The 21,957-nt window shown below is 46.2% G+C and overlaps 1 protein-coding gene across 3 annotated transcripts in view; it reads right to left on the bottom strand.

The window, feature by feature from the left end:
* Window positions 1-20,197, bottom strand: part of ESRRG (estrogen related receptor gamma) — a 607,759-nt gene extending 587,562 nt beyond the window's left edge. Inside the window, exons 1-2 of one of the 3 annotated variants that reach the window (XM_058669188.1) lie at window positions 19,930-20,197; window positions 19,481-19,563 (exon numbers count right to left, since the gene is read on the bottom strand). The gene's annotated coding sequence lies outside the window, so the exon portion shown is untranslated. Of the gene's footprint in view, window positions 1-17,442; window positions 17,512-19,480; window positions 19,907-19,929 lie in introns of those variants that run through there. The other 2 variants (XM_058669186.1, XM_058669189.1) reach the window with 2 other exon arrangements.
* Between the last annotated feature and the right edge of the window lie 1,760 nt (window positions 20,198-21,957).

The following is a 21,957-nucleotide window of genomic DNA, read 5'->3' on the forward strand; positions in this document are numbered from 1 at the left end:
AGCACTCGCCAGCATGCTTAAGACATAAGGCTGGGAGTAAGTCTGGTAGGGGGCCCTCCGGGAATGTCCTGTTGGGCTGCTGCTTCCATAGGAGAGCATGAGAGCATGAAAGCTGGGACTGGGGGCAGCCCATGCTGGGCTAAGCTGCTGCACCTTCTGGAATGAGAAAGAACCAGACTGGGTGCAGGCCAGCCAGGCTGGGCCACAGTATCAGCTGGCAAGTGTCAGGATTGGGTGCGAGTTATGTCAGGCTGGAATGCAGTACCCCTGGCAGGTACAAGATTCAGGGCTGGGAGCATGCCTGGTAAGGAGCTGTGGGTACCCCCATGGTAGGCTGGACTATCCATTGATGAGCACAAAAACCAGGACTGGGGTAGGCCAGCCTGCATAAGGTGGTGGCATCTGTCAGTACACATGAGGGATGGGTCTACAACTAAGTCAGGCTAAGCTCTGCCTCAGCACCCATGGGTGTATATGAGACCTGGATGGGATATGGGTCTGGCCTGGACTGGGTTGGGCTAGGCTAGGCCAAAGTGGAGGCTGAAATGTGCAAAAACTGGGGTGGGGCTGGCCTGGTGGGTGTTACTGTCTGTCATCCCAACTAGGATGTGACACCCACTGGTATATATGAAGACCAGGTCTATGGCAGGCTGGCTGGGCTGGAACATAGCACATGACAGCTTGACATATGGGGTAAGGTGGATCCAACCAGGCAGCTTCCGTCTACCAGTTTGCACACTGGCTGTTGTAGGTGACAGACCAAACCTGATCCTGCACTGGCTGGTGCACACAAGTGTCAAACCTGAGGTCACCCTAGGCAAGTTTTCGTGGGGGGCTCCCCAACGAATTGGTTGGACTCAGACCCTGGCCACAGGAAAGATTACAGAATGTGTAGTCTGACCTTGGAGTGTACGTATCAGGACTGGGCCTCCTCAGTTGCTGATGCCTGTGCAGTGGACAGCATGCCTAGATGAAAATGGGGCACATGATGGCCAGGTCACGTCAGCCAGTAGGGGATGTCTACTACCTTGTTAGAGGACAGAAGGTAGAACAAGTTGGACAATGCTCCTGGCCAACCTTTGCAGTGTGTTCCTGGTCTGTGGATACACTCAGGTGGACTTAGTCAACCAATAGACTTTGGAAAGATTTTCTCAACCCAGGGCCAGCAAAACCAGCAACTTCTCAGAACTATAAAAACCTCTCAAATAACACCCCTGAAACAATCTTCTGCACATTGGGGTCTCTAAGGTATCATCAAATGACTGTCCCCCACCCCTGGATGCTGATGTAGTTTGACAGCAAGGAGAAGACCCTCCCAAACCTCCCCTGAGAATGCAGGGGAAAAAAAACCTGATACATTGGTCCCACCCACCTTCCTTCATACCTGGACCTCCCCACAAGTGTGTGCATCCTTTTGAACTATATAAACATTATGAAGAAGAAAATTTAAAAAGAAAATAAAACAAAATAGAAAAAAAGTTTGAAAGTTAAAGAATGCTTAACCTGTAGATTTAAAATGCTGTCTTAACACCAAAAATGCAGTATTGCTTATCCTTATCAACATAAATGGCAGCAGATAGAGGGAAATATAGCATAGATAATTAAAATGTGGTGGTACCAAGCAACTTTGGAACCCTGAAAAGCACTTTGCTTTTCTGAGCCTGTTTGGTATATCTAAGAATGAGATAAACACTATTTCACAGAATTGTTAAGGATTAAATGAAGTTAAACAGTGTAAAAACTAAATGAAGTTAAGCAAAAATAAGTCAAGTATTTAAGGTTTGGTAAGCACTCGGTGCAGATTTGACATTATTATGCTTTTCACAAGCTCACTTCCAAGAACTGCCTGTGAATGTGGCTTTTCCCCCACTGAACCAAAATACCTTGGGGTCTTTAATCTCCACAAAATGACAGCTTCTCTGGAATATTTTTAAATCTCAACACTTTTAGAGAGTATTTATAGAAAGTAGTCTCTGGCATAATTCAGTTTCAAAGGTCAAATCGATGACGTGTTTTCAATATTTTACCAAAATGTTCAAACCTCTTTGTGTTTCACCAAAAGTTGCACTGACATTCATAAATCTAAGTCTCTAGAGCACGCATAGATTAAATAACATCTGAATAGAATAACACTGGCTAGAAATTGTTCAGTGCTTACAATATGCCAGACTGTGTGCGAAACATTTTACTGGCAATAATACGTGAAGTGCTCCCAAAGATTCCATGCAGCAAGTATATTACTGACCCCACCTACCATGTGAGGAACTGGAGAAACCCAGAGTCACATAAATCCACCAGTAAATGAATGCAAGCAGTGTGGTCCTGGACCCTGGGCTCTGAGTCATTCAGTTAAACACCACAAGTTCTAAGAGCTAGATCCAGCCTGGCTACTTTTGTGAACTAAAGTTACTGGGTAGTTCGCAGATTTACATTGTGCAGTCTATACACGTCGCCTATGGATAACCATGAAAATCGATGTTACTGGCCATCGGTCACATGACGCTCAGTGCTGATTCTCATCAGCAGGATGGCCCAGAGGCAATGACTAGGTTCATTCCACTCAACCACTCTCTTTTTTGTCCACCTTAGGTAGGGTTTGTACAACATTGCAAATGCACACAAAGGGGAAGAAACATGTTCTTTGACCTCAACTATTTGCGTATTTCACATGAAAATAAAGTAAGAACACATCACTGAGGTGCCGATTTTGTGAAGTGGGCATTTGCTGAAGTAAGATGACACTTGGGTACCTGCATCCCACTTTGGACAGCTGGCTTCAATCCTGAGTGGACTCCTGCCTCTAGCTCCAGTTTGCTCACGTCACCGGCAGTGTGGGAGGGGAACAGATGCGACAGGCAATGGGTGACTGTCACCTGATCCAACTGGATTGGATTCCTGGGTCCTGAATTCTGCCAGGGCCAGGAATCTGTAGCCATTCAGGAAGATATACAGTGGATCGGGAATTTACTCATTTTATCACAAATAAATTCAAACAGATTCCTAATAAAATAAAGATGATTTGTATAATTTCAGAGTTAGAGTGAAAGAAATTTTCACCCCTGAGTTTATGAAACTGAAATCCATCGCTCTGCCAAGAGTTCCAACAAAACCTCCCACAAGGGAATTTTTTTAAAAAGATTCGTTTTATTTTTATTGGAAAGGCAGATGTACAGAGAAGACAACAGAGAGAAAGATCTTCAATCTGCTGATTCATACTTTAAGTGGCCGCAACAGCTAGAGCTGAGCTTATCTGGAGCCAGGAGCCCGGAGGCTCTTACGGGTCTCCCATGAGATGGGAAGCGGGGCCATTGGGACACGAATCATTGCCTATATGGGATCCTAGCCCCAGCGTATGCAAGGTTAGGCTTGAGCCACTAGGCTACCACGCCGGGTCCTCCACAGGGGAATTCCAAGGGTTCCACAGCCCATACCCTTCTCACTGGTTTTGTAGATCTGGCTCTGTCACATAGAGAAAAGCTGCGTGTGTGGTTATAGCTAAGTTCAGCAGATTCAAAAATATTCTTCTACAACTCTAACTCCACAAAACCGTGTTAGCTTTCCAACAGCAATCCTTTCAGATACATGCTGTGAAAATAACCCAGCAACAAATCATGGGAAGGTCTGAATTCTTCTCTAGGTCTGTCCTAATGACCGAATCCTAACGTCCCTCACACAATCAAGAGAGAGACGACTACAAAATAAATAGCACTGCTGGTGTTACCTTTTCATCTGCCAAGTTTTCCCTATAAATGTATTCTAATTTCATCTGCTTCTGCAGCTTGAAGGCCGTAGTTCATTTTTATAGTAGGATCTCTGGATTTTTCTCGATGCTTGGCTGCCTTTGATCTGCTTAGAAGAATGTGTCCCTTGAGTCAACATTATGTGATTTTTAAAATAACAGAAGCATTATTCGAAACAAAGGTTAGATTGGGAAGTAAATGTAAGCTTAAGGTTTAATTACATTTTGTGTCATAATGTAACTTCTTAGCCAGGGACTTAAAACATCCAGGCATTGAGCCACAGCTTGCCTTTCCAGTTTCCTGCTATCCCCCTCGCTTATTACTGGTAGAGAAGAGACTGTGTGGGTGTTGGAGTTGCTTGGATTGTTTATTCACAGACATTTACTGGGCAAATACCATGTATAAGTTACAGTAATAGCTATTGGAGATACAAAATGAAAAAGATGAGTACAATAATAAGTTAATATTGCTCCATTTCTTTGAGGAGCTCTAATAAAAAAAAATCAGATTCAACAAGTATTATACACCATACACAGGAAGGGGCAGAGATAGACTTTTTACATGGGGGCATTTTTCTCCAGGATACTTCACATTCAAATTCGGTGACAACCAGTTTCGCCCCATGTTCATTATCTCCATGACCAGTTTTGTCACCCTCCGAAGAACACAGGGATACATCGCATCGCCTCCTTCCCCCTCTCCCTCATCTCTTATATATAATCCTAAGTACATCTGAGCTCATCGCCACAATCAAATTCCTATTTCATTGTAGCTAGCAAACCTAAGCAGCATCCAGAGGGCATGCCACCAATTCAGTTCTCACAGTACACAGAAGGAATTCTTCATTTAGAAAAACTTGATCACGTCTTATTCACCTCCCTTAAAATGGCTGCTCATTCCTCTCAGACTGAAAACTCCTTCACACTGCTAATGAGGTTCTTCAGACTCAGCCTTCCTCGTCCTGGGCCTCATACCATCACCAATCCTCTCACACTGAGCCTGGTTGCTACTCAGGTCCCTCACACACCTCAAACTCTGAAGGTAAGATTTTGAGGCACCTTGTTCCCTGTGCCTACAACTCATTTTCCTCAGTTGGTTAATTTTTCATTTTTCAGCTAAAACATATTTCCATAATAAAAGGCCTCCCTTATTTTCCCAATACATCATCACATTTTCCTGGTGTCAAATACTTGTGATTCCTTTCATTTTCTTCCTGGCGTTTCTCAGAGTTTCAATTTTGGAGTGGACACTGTGGCACAGTGGCTGAAATGGTTGCCTGTGATTCCCATATTCTAACTCAGAGTGCTGGTTTGAGACCCAGCACCTCTGCTTCTCATCCAGCTTCCTACTAATGCATCCTGGGAAGCCCAAGGGCTTATTCCTGTGTGTACAGGAGAAACTTGGAGGGAGTTCTGTGTTTCTGGCTTTGGCCTGACCAGTCCTGCCTGTGGTAGGTACTGGGTAACTGGACAGTAGATGGAAGATCTCTATCTCCTCTCCCTCTCTCTCTCGTTGTTTCAATAGAAGAAAACAAAAAACAATTTTTTTTTGAGAAACATTTTTAAGTGTTTAAGACATCTTTCCTTTTTTTAGATTATGTATATGCATATACAGATGTATGTATAGATGTCAAAGAGAGAGATCAGTTTTCCTTTGGCTAACTTGCCCCCTAAATGCTTACAACAGAGGGGACTTGTTTGTGTTGAAGCCTGGAGCCCAGAACTTCACCTACATCTCACATGTGGACACAGGGGGGCCCAAAGACACCAGCCACCTTCTGCTGCCGTCCTCGGCAACTCACAAGGAGCTGGATCCAAAGCAGAGCAGTAGGCCTCAAACTAGCATTATTAGAGATGCCAGTGTTGGTGATGGTGGCATGATTTGCTGCACCATAATGCTGGCCCTATTTTTTTAGTGCAATTACACATTTGTTTATGGGGATAGTTGATACATACTCAGCCCTGCCATTTGGTCACAAACTGCGTAAGTGCAGGACCGTGCTGATTTTGGTTAATCATGTCCAGCACTTAGCACAGGCATTCAAAATAGCTTGCAGAATTTAAAATTTCTATATCTATATATCTACACCACTATAGATATATAGAGAGAAACTGCCTGGGAGAGGGCAACGGTGTGTGGTAGATATTGAAATGTATATGATCATTTATTGGCAGAAGGAAGATAAGCGCAGGGACACAAAGAAATGAAAGTCTGACATCGTACAGTACAACTGGAGCTGTGATCTGTTTTAGGGAGGGAAATAGTAAAGCATCCGAAATGAGGCTAGAGAGATTCAGGGACTAAACCACAGAGGACCTTTTGTGCTCTGCAAAGTAATTTGGAATTTTGCCATGGGAAATCACTGAAGGGTTGTAAAAAGGGAGTAAAATGATGATCAGATTTGCATTTTAGAAAAATCACTCTCCTGGTAGTGTGAAAGATGTCCTTGATAGGTTGATACTGGTGACAGGGTGACCAGGCAGGAGGCCATCCTGAAAGTGAATGACAGAGATGATGAGGCTCACGGCAAGGCAGGAGGAAGGGATGGAGTGCAGTGGGTAGCTTCACAAGGCATTGGAGAGATAAAAATGTCTGGCAATGGAGATTAAGATAAAATAAAAATTCAGAGTGTTATCACTCAATTCTCTTGGCATCTGAAGGTGATGCAGCCATTAAACAAGTGAGACAGTACATGATCAGAAGCCGATCTGAGTAGATGGCTGAATGTGGTTTGATGCCCTTTTGAAGCTCAATGTTTGAGAGCTAGAATATTGTGCCAGGATGATAGCTGCCCTTCCAAGCTCTTCTTCCTGCTCTTTTATCCAGTACAGTTTCAGCTAAGCATATCACCACACACTAGTGACCACTCTGCCCAGCCTCTCTTGCAGCTACATATGGCCATATGACTAGGTTCTTGACAATATTCCACTATGCATCAGAAGAACCGTATGATCTCTGTGTAGTTAACACCTTAGAAGATGGCAGAGAAGCAATATTAAAAAACAACAAATCAAAAAGACCAGTGCTCCACAGTAGAGACACGCATGCTTCCTAAACGCTTAGCCAGAAGCGACGCCCATTTTTTTTATTGTGATGAACAAGTACTTGGTCCCAACTAGATATGAAGGAAAAAGCTACCTTCTGTCAAAAAAAGGTGCTGTCTGAAGGCTCTTCGAAATATTCACAGAAACTGCCTTTCACCAAAAACCAGGCATATACTTCAAACCATTCTTTTCACCCAAAGAAACTTACACCACTTTATAGAACATGTCTGAACAGATCAAGTCTGAATCCCAGGGAAGGATAAGACATCACTTCGGAAGAATCACTTACCAGAGCAACTTAAATTTTGCTTAAACTAAAGCAAGAGCAGCACTAAAGTGCTGATGAAGTCTGGGTGTGAGAATGTGGAAATCACTGGTGTCTTATAAAAATCTTATAAGGACAGTGTTTCAAAGAAAACAGTAGTGTACAGCTGGATGATTCCTTTTAAGAAGGGACAACACGATATTAAAGATGAAGCTTGCACTGGCAGATTATCCACATCAATTTGTGAGAAAAAAAAATGAATTTTGTCCAAATCTTAAGTGAACAAAATCAGTTATGAATGGCAGAGACAACAGCCAGCAGGACAAATATCTCGGCTTGTCTGTATACAGAATTCAAATTGGAAAATGAAAATGGAGTAGACCTAATGCTCGAGAGGTACCAAAACCACTGCACGCCTGTCAGCTGCATAGAGAGTAGAGTTTTCAATAGAAACTATGAACTGGTAGAATTGAAAGAACTGCAGCAGAAGATGGACAACAGCTTCAGCGGCATGGCCTGAAGAGGCAACACAGCACAGTGGCTACCAAGGGGCGGAAGTTATCTAGTTACAGTGATGCTGAGAGCCAATGCCATGAAATAGGCTTGTGAAACTCCCCAACACTTGCTTGTGGACTTTCTGGGGGCCAGCGAATGAGCACAGCTGCTTACGATCAGTGCTTTCAGAAAGGCAGCCAAAGCTCGAGCCCAAGAAAAATACGAGGACAGCTCACCAGAGAGGCCTTCTCCACTAAGACAAGCCTTTGTTTTGGAGTTTCTAGGTAACGGCATTAGGCGTTCACAAATGGTCCTGGCTTGGACCTTTTTTACTTTTTTTGTTTACCAATATCAAAAAAGTGTTTACAGGGCATCCATTTTTCCTTATTTGATGATGTCAAAAATTAGTGTCGCCATTATTAAATTCCCAGGACACTCGGTTCTTCAGAGATGGACTAAGTAGCTGAGTACAGAAATGTCTTGAACTTGATGGAGCATATGTGTAGATGCAAAGTTTATACTTATTATCTTTTAATTTCATGTTTCCACAGAATGTGTTGATGAGAATACAAAGTGATGATATATCCAATGTGCACCTTCAGGGGCACTCAAAGTACCAGTTCTCACCTTCCTCCTTGTTTTTCTCCCTCTTCCTCCATCCTAAAAGCACTGCCAGTGTCCCCAAAAGTCCCTCTACTTTCTAGTTTCTAAGTCTTTATATACATCCCTGCCTTTACACACAAAGCCCTTTCTACTTCACCAACTCTACTTCTATATATCCTTAAACACAATCTCATAGTTAACTTGTGGAATAAGCTTTTTCTCTGACTTAGTGGCCAAATTTAATGCCTCTGGGCCAGCATTATAGTATTTATAACCACCTCCTTTAGCATGTATCAAGTAGGGGTGTGTGTGTGTGTGTATGCATTCGTGCATGTACACACACAGCAATAGGCCCCCATCTCTTCCTGACTACCCATGAGCCCATGCTGTCAGATCCCTGACGGGAACAGCTGCATTTACCTCCTGGTTCAACATGATGAAGAGTAAAACGAGTGTGAACTGAGTCTGAGCTTAAAAGACCGACAGTTACAGATGTGTTGTCTGCTCACAATGAGTAGATAAACAATTATTCACACACCCTGAAAAGGGAGGAAACAACAGTTTTCCTCAAGCACTGAAACAGACTGGTGGCAAATTCCTCATTCCCGGGGATAGGACTGTATTTTTGGTTTCACCTTGTCTCACCATGTGAAAGCATGAAAGACTCAATGAACAATAAAGCAACAAAGCTCTAAACACTATGGTACTTAAGAAAAACAAATAATCTTGAGGTTGCTTCAAGAACTCAACTCTCCACATGTGTGAATCAAGGTGGTGGTGTGGCTTTTTTTCTGGGTAAGTTGATAAATGTTAACAAAACCATTTCAACCCATCCATCAAATGAATACACCAGTCTCAAGTTATCTGGGCAGGTCCCGAGTCACTTTGTTCTGTTTATATATAACTACTCCCTGTGAAAAAGACAGAACTGCATGCAATCAGTCATGGTAACCCACCAAGAATGCCTAAATTTTCCTTTTTTTTTTTTCAACAAATATTTTGATAAAAGTACAGAAGAAACATACAAGAAGCTTTTTTTGGAGGGGGCAAATAATCACATTCTACATACCTCGTTAATGGTGAAGTGTCCCTTGGGTAATATGCAGCCTGTGGCCTGCAGAGATCTGCCATGGGATCCCCATGAACACTCAGATCACCGGCTCCAGGGTAAGGCTCGGGATCCCTGCAGGACACTTAAACTCTTCCTGAACCAGTTCTCTGTGGAAGAGGTCCGAAACGCATACAAGGATGCACTTCCTATCTGACATCACACCCAAACCCAAACAGCCTACAAAAACAGCCCAGTGCTGACCTGGACTTTTGGACACCAGAGCTGGGACTGCAATCCACCCAGGGCTTATCTCAGATTCAGGCACTCTTCATAGTATGAGAACAGTACCATTCTCTGCAGGAATACACGATATGATCCCTCTTGGATGGTATGCTTCCCATCTCCACCACACACGAGTACTGGGACTTTCAGAGGTCACTAGGTTTCATGGAAGAGCTCAGTACAGCACTCGACCAAGGGGTGGTGCCTTTAAACAAGGAGTGTTGTGCTGTGATAAGCTTGACACTGTCTATCAGACTCTCTTAGCAGCTAATGATAATTCTGAGTGCTAGGATTCAAGCTGTGATAAGCTTGAGACTGTGTATTCTTAACAGAGTTAATGATAATTCTGAGTCCTAGGATTCAGGGCCCAGAACTCTGCATTTTACCCATATAACCCAGGTCATGCTGGCCCAGGTGTTCAGGAGAAATGCTGGAAAACTTTGGTCGAGGAACCCTGGCGAGAGTAGCACAACCCAGTACCCGAGACCCAGATCTGCTACCAGGTCATGGGCATCAGCCTTAAGCCCTATCTTCCCTCTTGGTGTGATTCATACAACATTTTCAGACTTATCTTCCTAGCTACCCAGCTACCTACCTCACAGCACTAGATAAGAAAACATTGACAGAGCTCTGTCTTGAAATGTAGCAGAATAATTTACTGAACATTACAAGGGGACTCAGTAAATCTGCAGTGGTTTTCACATTCAAAAGTATCAAAGGTTACATACAAAAAGGATCTCTTACTAGTCACTTAGTATTGAAGTCGGATAAATACAGAGCTGGGCCAACTGTCTGCATGGATACCAACAGACTAGCAATCTTTTGGGCAGTATATTTAGCTCGTGCTAACTACTTGGTGTTGACCAAATATTTAGTCAAGCTATGTGACACTAGCCACGGCGTACAGAATACTAAAATATTTCTTTAGCTTGATATCAGACCTTCAAAGAGCAAGCTCTTCATATACATATATGTATATGATATATATAGTATATGTGTATATATGTGTATATGTATGTATATATGTGTATATATGTATATATGTGTGTATATATGTATATATATATTTCTTGCTAACCAAGCAACCTAATGTAATAACTATTTGTTTAAAAATCAACATTCTTTGGAAAACATGTAATAAATAAGTTGTATTGTACATATTTAATTTGCTTGCCATTTATATGAGACCCTCTTGGAGCCTAAAATTATTCAAAGTAATTGCAGTAGATTATGTTCAATTGTATTCCACGAGTATCGTGAAAGCACTAAAGATTAGGTTGATCAATTCCCAGTTATGTGACATGTTCTAAAGCCTACCTGGCTAGGCTTGATATTGTCATTTACAGTTTGCACACAAAATAAGGGAAAAATATCTCTGCCTAACATATAAGTTATTATAGGTATGTCTACTATATTTCTCATTTATATTCTTTTGTAAGTTGCTTTTGCTTATCTTACTGATTTTCAACACTTAAAATATACGTACTTGCTTCACAGATCAAGTGATGTGTGGGTACCTCACAAATCTCAGTGGCTCACTGCTCTGTGGCTAATGCTAGCATTAAGAGAACTCTGCAGAACTAAATTCTTGTCCCCATGTCCATTTCTGTGTGTGTTATTGCCTTTCTGCTTAGTGTTTATGATCTATTTCCTTGCCTGTGCCCTACGTTAGCAGTAACAAACTTGATTGATTTCGGGGCTTATGTAGGTAAACAAGTGAATGAATCAAGCCTCCCTGGGTGATCCGGCCCGAGATGGCAGTGGTGATTCAGCCCCCGCTGATTATCGCCCTAACAGGATGCAGGAACGCAGGCCCAGGAGAGTTCGACCTTCCTCTGCTTCAGGAGAAGTCTGTTCACAGACACTGAAAAACTTGCTGGAATAATTAAGGCAGAGATTCATATTTTTATCACAAAGTCTCACAGTTTCAATTTTAAGTTAACGTACTAGGCTAAGTAAAGACATGGGCCCTAGAGTCAGTATAGCTGGGTTCAAGAAGCTAGCACGGCCTCCGTCATGTATATGATGGTTTGGGCCCCTCAATCTTGATTTGGAAAATGCAGAAAAATAACAGTACCTACCTTATAGGATTATTTCAAGATTTAATTTTTGTGCTTTAACATATTCGTTTGAAAGAGTGAGAAACTGCTTTGCAAATTTTCTCTACAGCTACAGTTGTTTTAACATTCTACAGCAGCAAACATACCAGGGCTGAGCTAGGCCAAAGCTGGAACACAACCTGGGCCTCGGACATGGCGACAAAGGCCCAACTATTGGAACCTGCACCTGCCGTCTCATTGGGCGGACATTAGGAGAAGCTGCAACTGGATGCAGAGCTAGGACCCTAGCCCAGGTACCTTGAGACAGGACACAGGTGTCTCCAAACCAAATGCCTACCCCAAATTTATTTTTTAAAATTCTAAAAAAAACAGTAAGTAGTAAATTATAAGTGCAACCAAAACAAGGAAACACACCAAACTAATAAAACTCATCTATTTCATTTTACTACCATCGTAACTTATGACAAGACAGTCCCTCCACAGCTGCCAGGCCTGTATGGACTCAATCACCAGCAGGGGCACCGCACAGGGCCACTGACAAAGTGTCCAGTGGTCTGTCAAGAACCCATGCCAAAATCCCAAATCCCAAATCTGGATGTCAGATATTTTTAAACCAGTGTTTACCAGAAGCCTTCCTACCCAGTAACTAATTAGATGAGATGACAAACATGATTTTAAACCACTATGTGGGTTATTTTTAACAAAATCATTTCAACCAAGCAACCAATCTGAGATAATAGGCAAGGGTTTATATTCATAATTCCACACATCTTCACCCGCACATATGCGATTCCCCAGGCCTGTGTGCTAGAAATTGCTCAGTTAGGAACACCCTGCCAACTTCACTTTGATTGGACTGGTTGTTGTTGGCTTAAGGTAGATCTTTAATGTTGTTTAAACAAAGGAGATTCTTGAAAATTTCTTGCTAGATGAATCTGATAATGATTTACAAAAAAAAAAAAAAAACCCTACTGTCATCTTGAGATAAAAGAGCTCATTCACTAGGGCAGACACCTTATCTGAGTCACTCACTTGAAATAAAAAGGTCCAAGTATGACTCGCCCTTCTGTTTCCTTTCATTGAAGAACAGTAGTAGCCCTCTGTACTCTGCTAATCTGAATGTGGTTAAATTCTTTGAGCATAACAGAAGTGTCTTCTTTATAATTTGGAGTGTAATGTTTTAATCTGAGTTTCCTCATGCATGTAAAATGCATTTATTGTTGCAAATAACTATTGCTGGGGCCAATGCCTTGGCATAGTACGCTAAACCTCTGCCTACTACGGCTACTGGTTCACATCTCCGCTACTTCACTTTGGATCCAGCTCTTTGTCTGTGGCCTGAGAAAGCAGAGGAGGATGGTTTGAGTTTGTGGGCCCCTGCACCCACCGAGGAGACCTGGAAGAAGTTCCTGGCTCCTGGCTTCAGATCAAATGGGGGAAATGCTCTCTCCAAATAAGCCACATAAGGCATCTTCAGAAAGTTCATAGAAAGTCTGTATTATAACACTATGCATGATGTCAACAGCTTTGGAGCAAAATAATCTTATTTTTAAATTTCATTTTCCATTAACTTTTCAAGAGTTCTTATGCACAGAGTTTACAAAAAATGTCCATCATTAGTTATTATACAAACATAAATGAAAGCAACAGTGAGATATGAGTAACAAACACAGCTATGGCTATCTTTTTTAAAAAGTTGAAGATACAGAAAAACAAAAAAATACAGAAAAAAAATCCTACCCATGTTTAGGTGAGAATGTAAAATGACACAGCTGCTGTGAAAAACAGTCTGGAGTTTCTAAGCAAGTTACACCCACGAGAACTGAAAGAATACATTTAAACAAGATGTTGTACATCAATGTTCAGAGCATAGCCAATGCTCACCACAGCCAAAAAGTGGAAATAACCGAAATGCGGACCAACTAATAAATATGCAAAGTATAATATATCTAAACTACCAAATATTCAGAGAACTGTTTTTTAAGGAGAGAACAAAGACACAAAAGTTCATGTATCATATAATTCCATTTTAAAAACTGCAGGGGCCCAGAGCAGTGGCCTAGCGGCTAAAGTCCTCGCCTGGCACACGCTGCTGGGATTCCACATGGGCACTGGTGCTAATCCCGGCAGCTCCACTTCCCATCCAACTCCCTGTGTGTGGTCTAGCAAAGCAGTCCAGGACGGCCCAAAACCTTGGGATCCTGCACCCGTGTGGGAGGAAGACCTGGAAGAAGTTCCTGGCTCCTGGCTTCAGATCGGCGCAGCTCTGACTAATGAGGTCACTTGGGGAGTGAATCATCGGATGGAAGATCCTCCTCTCTGCATATCTGACTTAGCAATAAAAATAAATAAATCTTTTTTAAAAAACTAGGCAGGATTAGCAAGTCGATGTGAACAGAAAAAGCAGGATAGCTTTGCAGGGGGAAGAATGGGGAGTGACTTAGGAGGTGTGAGGTTCCTTTAAGGGATAATAGTGGTCCGAATTTAGATGGCAATGATAGGTGCATGTGACTGTGAATGTAGTAAAAACCTACCTTCTACTATATACTTTAAAATGAATTTTATTTTGGTTTATACTCAACCATGTTCCATATACCTTAAAATGGCTATAGATTGCTATTCAGCTGTCTCTTGTCTATTTCAATGTTAGTATTTAGCATTTTATAGCATTGAAGCATGATTTTGCTAAACCTGGTTGTTTTTCAGGTAGTCTAACTCTATCACTTTAACAGGACCAATGTCAACAGTTTAGGTGAACGTTGAAATGTCTATGAGGAAGTCACAGGTTTCGGTCGAGAACCTGCATTTCCCTAGTAACATATTGGTTAATCAATACCACGTCAATTAATGCCATGATGTTGTAAATGGTTGTAACTATTATGTTGGGTTTTTTACTTGATTGGGATGATACTCTGCTGGTTCTACCTTCAGACCAGAGATGGTCTCACCAAGAAGCCATTGAACTTACCAGGACAATAAGATGCTGCACTTTATGATTGGTCAGAACCTCCAATGAAAGAATCTCAACTGAATTTGAACTATGGAAATGCAACAAGGTGGAGCAATCCGCCGTGGGGGGGGAAGGTTTAGGGAGGAGCGGGGGGGGGGAATTCCAGTGCATAAAAAAAAAAAATGTGTCACATAATGCAATGAAATTAATAAATAAATAAATAAATTTTATTTAATATGAATTTCATCCCATTAGAAAGCGAACTGCCTGTTGGACGTATCCAATGAAAGAAGCACTTTTCCCATGCAAAATAATCTCACACAATCCATCACCCATAAAACTTCAGAACAATCCTGCATCTGGATTACGCAGGAAGCAGTGGACCGTTTCCCCTCCTCCCCTTACTTCATTACACCGCTTAAACGTCACACTTTGCTCTTCAATGGCATTTTTGTTTTGCACTTTGAAACTTCAACTTTATGCTAAACCTTCATTTCCAAATCTTCCTTGTCAATAGCTTAGCCAATTTGGCCATCACTGATTAATGAATCTATGTGGGATTCTTCTCCCTTCTAAATTACATTAAAATGTTTAATCAACGTAATTGAATAGTAATTACTTTGGAAAGAGGAAGGTTATGATTTTTCAGAACTCCGCAATCTGAATCTTTAATGTATTTGATATATGAATGAAAATCAACCACGTAGCTCCAAGAGAAACGAACATTGGAGGCTTAGTATTCAACAAGCCTCCTCTTACACAGAAATGTTTGAAAGCTGATAGATTGTTAAACAACAAAATGTAGCTTAAATATGCTACGGTTAATATACTATATACTCCTAAAATCAATTTTTCTGAACTGCAAACATTCCTACATCAAGTAGGTTGTACGGGTATAAAAGCTGAAAAATAAAACTTTAAATGTTGTGGGGGAAGGGAAATCTTATTTAAATGTGTAGTTACTCAAGCAATTGTTAACAGACTCAGTTGGGTCATGGAATTAGGAGGAGTTTATTTCAGGTACATGAAAAATTCTGAAAATGTTTCATTTCGATTTCAGGTGTATTATTTCCTAACCCTGTAGTGTGTATCTAGGCTGTGATTTCCAAGTTCCAAATGAAGTTCCACAAAAAAGGCTTATTTCTTTTCTGACAGGTCTGTTGAAATGGTAATACAACACGGTTGATTCCAAACAGGTGTATGGGGGGGGGGAACACGTAGTTGAATAATTCAGATTTAAAAACAGTATCACTTTCCCTTTGTTCTTCAGTTGAGTCTAACTGAGGTGAAAGAACAGGCAGTTTCAGCCAGAACTACCTGGAGAACTGGCGGGGGCCATCCTGTTCCAAACACACCTGGTTCACGTGCTGTTATCATAAGGAAATTTGAGAAATACAGAAACTGAAACCAGCTTGCCGAAAGGGAAGAAGAACTTGATGGAAATAAATGGCTTTACTGTATATCAAAGTCAAGAGAGACTGCAAAGGGCAGAAGTCTCCACAGACTGGGTAAGTCTTCCGTGATCCAAGCCCAACAAAATACTAACCAGAAAAGGCAGCTGAGATAGTCCCTTAATCGCGGAGTTTTATGTCTTCATTTAAGAGGAAAAATGAAGTGCCAAGTAGTGAGATGTAACAGGAAATCACCAACTGAACTGAAATTTCTTGTACAACAGAACTTTTTTTTTTCTTTGGGTTCCTCCCAGTCCTGCCCTCCCTTCATCCTGCCAAATGTGGTTTCCAAAAGATCCCAGACCTTTGCTTGAAAGTGTGTAACTTAAATGAGTATATTTATTAGCTGGAGATATGCTTCACTTCCAGCCCTGACTCTGTATGGACAGAAGTCTCTAGAAGAGAGAACAAGCAGGTCAGGATACTCATTGCTGCCATCCCAGGGCTACTGCTCGAAGCAAATGCGGGCTGGGAGGTCAGAATGAACAAGGGAAAAGCCAAAGCAACTGTCCCAGCTTTCAGGGAAATCGTTACCGTTGCCCAATACCTAGCAGGAATGGTCTTTATTCCAGCAGAAGTTCAGCTTGGGAAAGGGTTAGGGCCACTAGGGTTGGTTGCAGGTCATCCGGGTCCTGGACAACCCAGCCACGTGCATAGAGGGGTCTGCAGCTGAGGGAAGGGAGGTGGGGTCAGGAAGGCAGGGACCAGCGTCCTCCAGCAGGACACTGCAGGGATCATCAAACTGTCTTGTCTGGAGAGGACTGAGCAGATCATTCTTCCCCCTTAAGCGCAGCACCAGTTATCTCCACGGAGCAACGGTCAGATAGCCATGCTCTGATGAGTCATGAAATGGTGGCCCTGGATCATGACCATGATCTCAGGACGTGTAAGAAGGGCAAGGCCAGGCAACACGTGTGGAACCCTCCATCACACTTAGAGTGCATCACCTGTTCCTGGGGCTTACAGCCCACATAGCGGCAGGGTTTGCAAATCCTTCTTGCTGCCAGTTTCCAGAATTCTTGAAAACAACCGATCTGGAGGGAAAGCCAGTTTCTTCTTTCTCTAACTCATGTGAAGACAAATAGGCCTCCCAGTTCTCTGTCAGGACCTCCCTCCTTACACTTACACTTACACACACACACACACAGATTGTCCTTTGGCTGGTTGTCTGGGTGGCTCAGCTCCTACAGAGAAACAACTTTCTTAGCAGTAGCCAGTGGGTGAAACCCCACGAAGTCTGGAGGACATGCAACATAGGCAGAGAGGGAAAGAGCAGGCCGGAAAGGAATTTGCAGCAGGAAAGAGAAACCCAGGGTTCCAACGCAAAGAGCTGTAACAGAACTCAGAACCAACCAAAGGAAGAGCATCTCAGTGAAAACAGGGAGATTCGAAGCCCTGGCCCCCAAAGGTGACTGCCTTGGCAGCTCACAACATGGCTGCCAGCTGAATGAGTTAGGTAAGAATTCCTGCAGAACCCAGGGACCTGGTGCCCCGTGCCCACCTTCAGGCCCCAAAGTGGATTTCAGAGCAGAATCTGGCCTTCACCTTTAAGCAGCACCTGAGCAGGGGGCGTGCAAACCCTGGGGACAGATACTTGAATATGTGAGGAACAAGAACCGTGGGTTCTAACCCATCCACCTGCCACAGCCTGGGGGCCAAGCAGAGGCTGCTTTTTGAGCTGCTTCTTCCAATACAAAAGGGATCAAGTTCTTAGCAAAGTGAGGGGAAGCAGCTGGTCCCTGGGCCAGTTACCACCTGAGGCCTTTCCTTTTATGTCTTTCTTAATGTACTTGCCTGCATCCTTTCCTTCCTCTTAGAGCTTAGAGTCAGGTGATTGCGCAAACACTGATGGCCCAACAGCATTTACTGCCAGCAGATGGGATGGACAGGGATCTCCAGTCGCTGTACCTCCCAGGCCCCAGAAGTCCACACTCAAGGTCCAAGCCACAGGCTTCCAGCCATGAAGTTGTATATAGTTTCACCCGTCCACCATCTACCCCCAAATTCCCTTATTGGTCCAGGAACATCAGCAGGAACTTGGTTCTGCTTGGAATTTTGGCCCAGCCGTCCCTGAGCGGGCCTGGGTGAGAGCTGGGCAGCTTGGGGCCAGGTGTGGGTGCCCCTGGTCCTGTCTGAACCAGACTGATCCTACACAGGGAGCTCGGCAGGGGAGCCTGGGCCAGCTGGCCATACCCTAAGTGCCCTTCTCCCAGCCCCTACTCCCACTTACTGAGTGATGCAGAATTTAAGGTGCACTCCCCCATGAGTCTCCTCCATGAGGTAGTGACACGGACTGGTCGGCACTGGGTATTCGCCCCCAGAAGTTGGTAGGGAAAAGCCACTGATGTGCCTTCGGGGAGGTCCTCAGAAGGGGATTCTAATATGACATCTACTCCGCAAGGAAAAGTGTTGGCACTGAAGCACCGGCTCTCCGCGCTAGAGGCAAGGGCAACTTTGTGCCTTCGCTGGTGTCTAACTTTAGCCCATTCCCTCAGTGGGGTTCACGGGTTTGATTCCAGGGTTACTCTTAGTCGCAGCTGTATCCATCTTGCTTGCCTAGAGTCCTGCCACCCCCCCAGGCGAGAAAAGGCCTGTGGGCTGCGGGTGCCCACCTCTGCAGTCCGCAGGTGTGGAAGAGCCCCCGGCAGCCACCACACTGGGCGCGCGCTGCCCTGCTCGGCGCAGAAGCTGCACACGGTGAGCGCTGAGCTCCCCCTTTGCCCCAGGCCCGGACACCTCGCGCGGCTTGCCCGGCTCCCCGCCCCCTTGAAACTTGACTTGCAAAGCACGGAGGTATCCTCCGAGGCTCCGGCATTGAAAAAAAAAAAAAGGAAAGGAAAAGGCTTTAGCCCACCGACATGCCGCTGCGCCCCTCTCGCACCTTTGCTCCCGCGGTAGCCGAGTTGCGCCCTCAAGATGAAGGCATAGCAGCGCCCCCCGTTCACCGGGAATTTTAGGAAACTAACCCTGACTCTGTTTCCGGCCAGCTCCAGCCAGTGCCCACGTCCTTCCTCGCCCTTTCTCTCCTTTCGGCCCCCGGGCGGCTCCGAAATACTAAGATACGCCCCTGCACCGCTGAGGGATGGCCCAGAATGGCCAACCCCGTGGGCACTGCGTTCCCACCGTGTGGTGCCAACCGCCGCGCGCGGAAAGCTCTCGAGCCTGGCGCGTCGCGTCCCCTCCCCCAGCGCGCGGCGCCGCGCTCCAGGCCTGCTCGGGCGCGCTCCCCCCACCCCCTCTCCAGCCCCGCAGTTGCCTTCTTCCACGAGACGCTCTCGCCCACCCCGCCTCCCACGTAAAGGCCAGCCTTGGCCCTCTTTGTGCCCAGATGCAAACTCAGCTGGAAGTTGAGAGCAGGGACCAGGAGGTGAGGGGAGAGTACGAGATGCGCGGAAATAAAAGAAAGGGAGAACCCAAGCGGGGTTGCGGGGAGAGGGACGCGAGCCCAGGGTGGCGGGGGCTGAGGCGGTGGCGCGGACGCACCTCCTCCTTGACGCCCGCCCGCCAGTGCGCGCTCGGCAGGGTCGCCGCGGACTCACAGGGTCGGACTGCGGAGCGGCTCTCCCAGCCGGGACGAATGGGTGGTTGAGGGGGGTCTCCCCGCGGTCTTCTCCCTGGCTGCCTGCCGGGTGAGGGCAAAAGGAACGCGGTCAGCGGCCACGACCGAGAGCGGCCGCGCAGCGCCGCCGGGACCACTCTGACTTCGCACGGGGGAAGCGGGCTTGGAGATTCGGGCTGCCGCGTGTAGCCTATAAATAGCAAACTTTTAGCCCCAATCAACTAACAAATGAGAGGAGCGGGCGTCAGTTTGCGCGGGGTCACCCATTCCCTGGGATGACCCGACCGCGTTTCCCCGCCTCCCCCTTACCCCGGGGCACGAGTTGGGAGAGACAGACCCGGGGAGGGGGTGGAATTGAGTTGTATTAGATTTTAAGGTAGTTCTGTGACATTTGTTAAGGCCCATCTCTGGCCCGCCCGGCCCGCCTACCTTTGCTGCTCCAGCCGGTCTTTCCCAGCCCCCAACTCACAGCTGCGAACACTTGACTGGGAAGGGTGAAGGCCGGGGAGCCGAGGTGCGAGGGGGTTGGCTACTGGGGAGAGGGAGGTGCAGCCCTGCGGGAGTACGGGAGCGTGGGAGGGGTGCCAGGATTTGGGAGTTTCTTGAGGCTCTGGATGAGGAAGTTAGGTAACCCCGAATTTTGGAGGGAAATGAGAAAAAGGTTACTTCAGAAGGCACAAAGGAGTTCCTGGATGGCAGGTTCCCTTTCCCAGAAGCTACAAGGACGCCCTCTACCCCCGGGCTAGCATCACTGCCCCCCCTACACACACACAGACACACACACACAGACACACACACACACACACCGCCCCGCCCTGCGCGAACAGTACGCGCGCGCGCGCGCGCTCTCTCACACACACTCACACAGAAGGCTTGGACCCTAGCGCAGCGCCCACCAGCTTGGCTTTCCCGGGGACACACGCCCTCGGGGAAGCCCTTCCTGGGGTCTTCCTCACTGCCCCACCCCGGGCAGTAGGCCTTGGCGCGGAGCCCGCGCACACCTGCCGGTCCGGAAGGGTCTATTGAAAGAAGAATCGTGAAAACTGCTCAGTACACTCCTTCCCTCTGCTTTGGCCAGGGCCGAGGTTGTGGGTTGCGATTGGGTCCGTTTTTCACTTTCTTTCTAGGTGTTTCCTCGAAACCAGAGATCCCCGAGGGCAGCAGACACTCACTTGCCTATCTAAACTCTGCAATCCAGGAGTTTGCTAGGTTAAACGGATACTGGAAGTCGCACCCCCCCACACACACACCTCACGCTACTCTCCCAAGCTAGAATCTATATGGAGGTGAGCCTCGGTGGGTGTGGGCGTTGGCGAAACTCGACGCTGCAGCTGAAGTAGATAAAAGCAGAGGAAACCCGCGGGTGTGGGCGGGTTGCGCTACTCCGCCTCGGAGATTTTGTACTCCGTCAGGCCTGCGGAGTGATGGGGCAAGCCCGCCCTGTGTACTCTGGGAGGGCAGATGCACAGCGCCTGCCCTTACCCGTACTCCTACCCCTACCCCGTGGGTGGAGACCCAAGAGCGGCCACAACACAGCGGGAGTGGAGACGGCTCTGCCCCCCACAGCGCTTTTCCTAGCATGGCTTCCTGCCAATTAGCTCCTGGGAAACGCCACTTTCTTCACTCGCCCCGGACCCAGCTGAGTTTGAAAGGAGCGGGAAAGGGCACAGGTGCCCAGGTGATTAGGACTTGTCTCGCACACAGACAAGTGCCCGCCTATCTTGCCATCCAGTCCCCCGCGAAGCCCGCGCGCCGCTGGGGCGCAAGGCCGCGCTCCGCTGGCTTCTGGAGAGCCTGTCAACCCGAGATGGGGTCCTTCGGCCCGGCGACCCCTCGGTCCCGGACAGAAACGACCTTCAGGGTGTTCCCAGACGGAACAGGATGGAGCCCCGGCGTGCTTAGTACTCCTGGCTGGTCTGTGCGCCCGGTGCTACCTACCTGTCCCGGCCTTCCTGCTGCAGTCACTGACCGGTTTAGGGAGCGGGGTCTGCAGCCCGCCGCCTCCCGCAAAGCCCGCCCTCGCCCTCCCTCGCGCGCCTCCACATCCTGGGACGCTGGCTCCGATGCCGGGCGGTCTCTAGCGAGCCGTTGGCTTGGGCCACCGTTCCCAGCCGGCTTCTAGTATTTTCCCCGGCTTTGCGATCCCTGTCTGCCTCGAGGCCTGCGCCTCATCTTTCACTTCCACCCAGTCCTCCACCCAGTTCATCAAGCCTCCCTGAGTCCAGTCCACGGAGCCAAGCCTTTCAAACTGTATTAACGCCGCCAAGAAAGCTGGTGGACTTTACGGGGCCGTGCGTGTTTAGGTCGGATGCGGGGGGGTGTGGAGTGTTGTGGCGTTGTTTCTCAAATGTGCTGGGTGGCCATGCTGGAAGAACAGGCCCTGTGGCAACAGAGGACTGAAGCACGGACAGTGCTCCTGTGGCTGTTTCCAGCGCCTGGTTCACGTCTATTGTTTTA

This window comes from Ochotona princeps, chromosome 10, assembly GCF_030435755.1.
Source record: "Ochotona princeps isolate mOchPri1 chromosome 10, mOchPri1.hap1, whole genome shotgun sequence".
NCBI lineage: Eukaryota > Metazoa > Chordata > Mammalia > Lagomorpha > Ochotonidae > Ochotona > Ochotona princeps.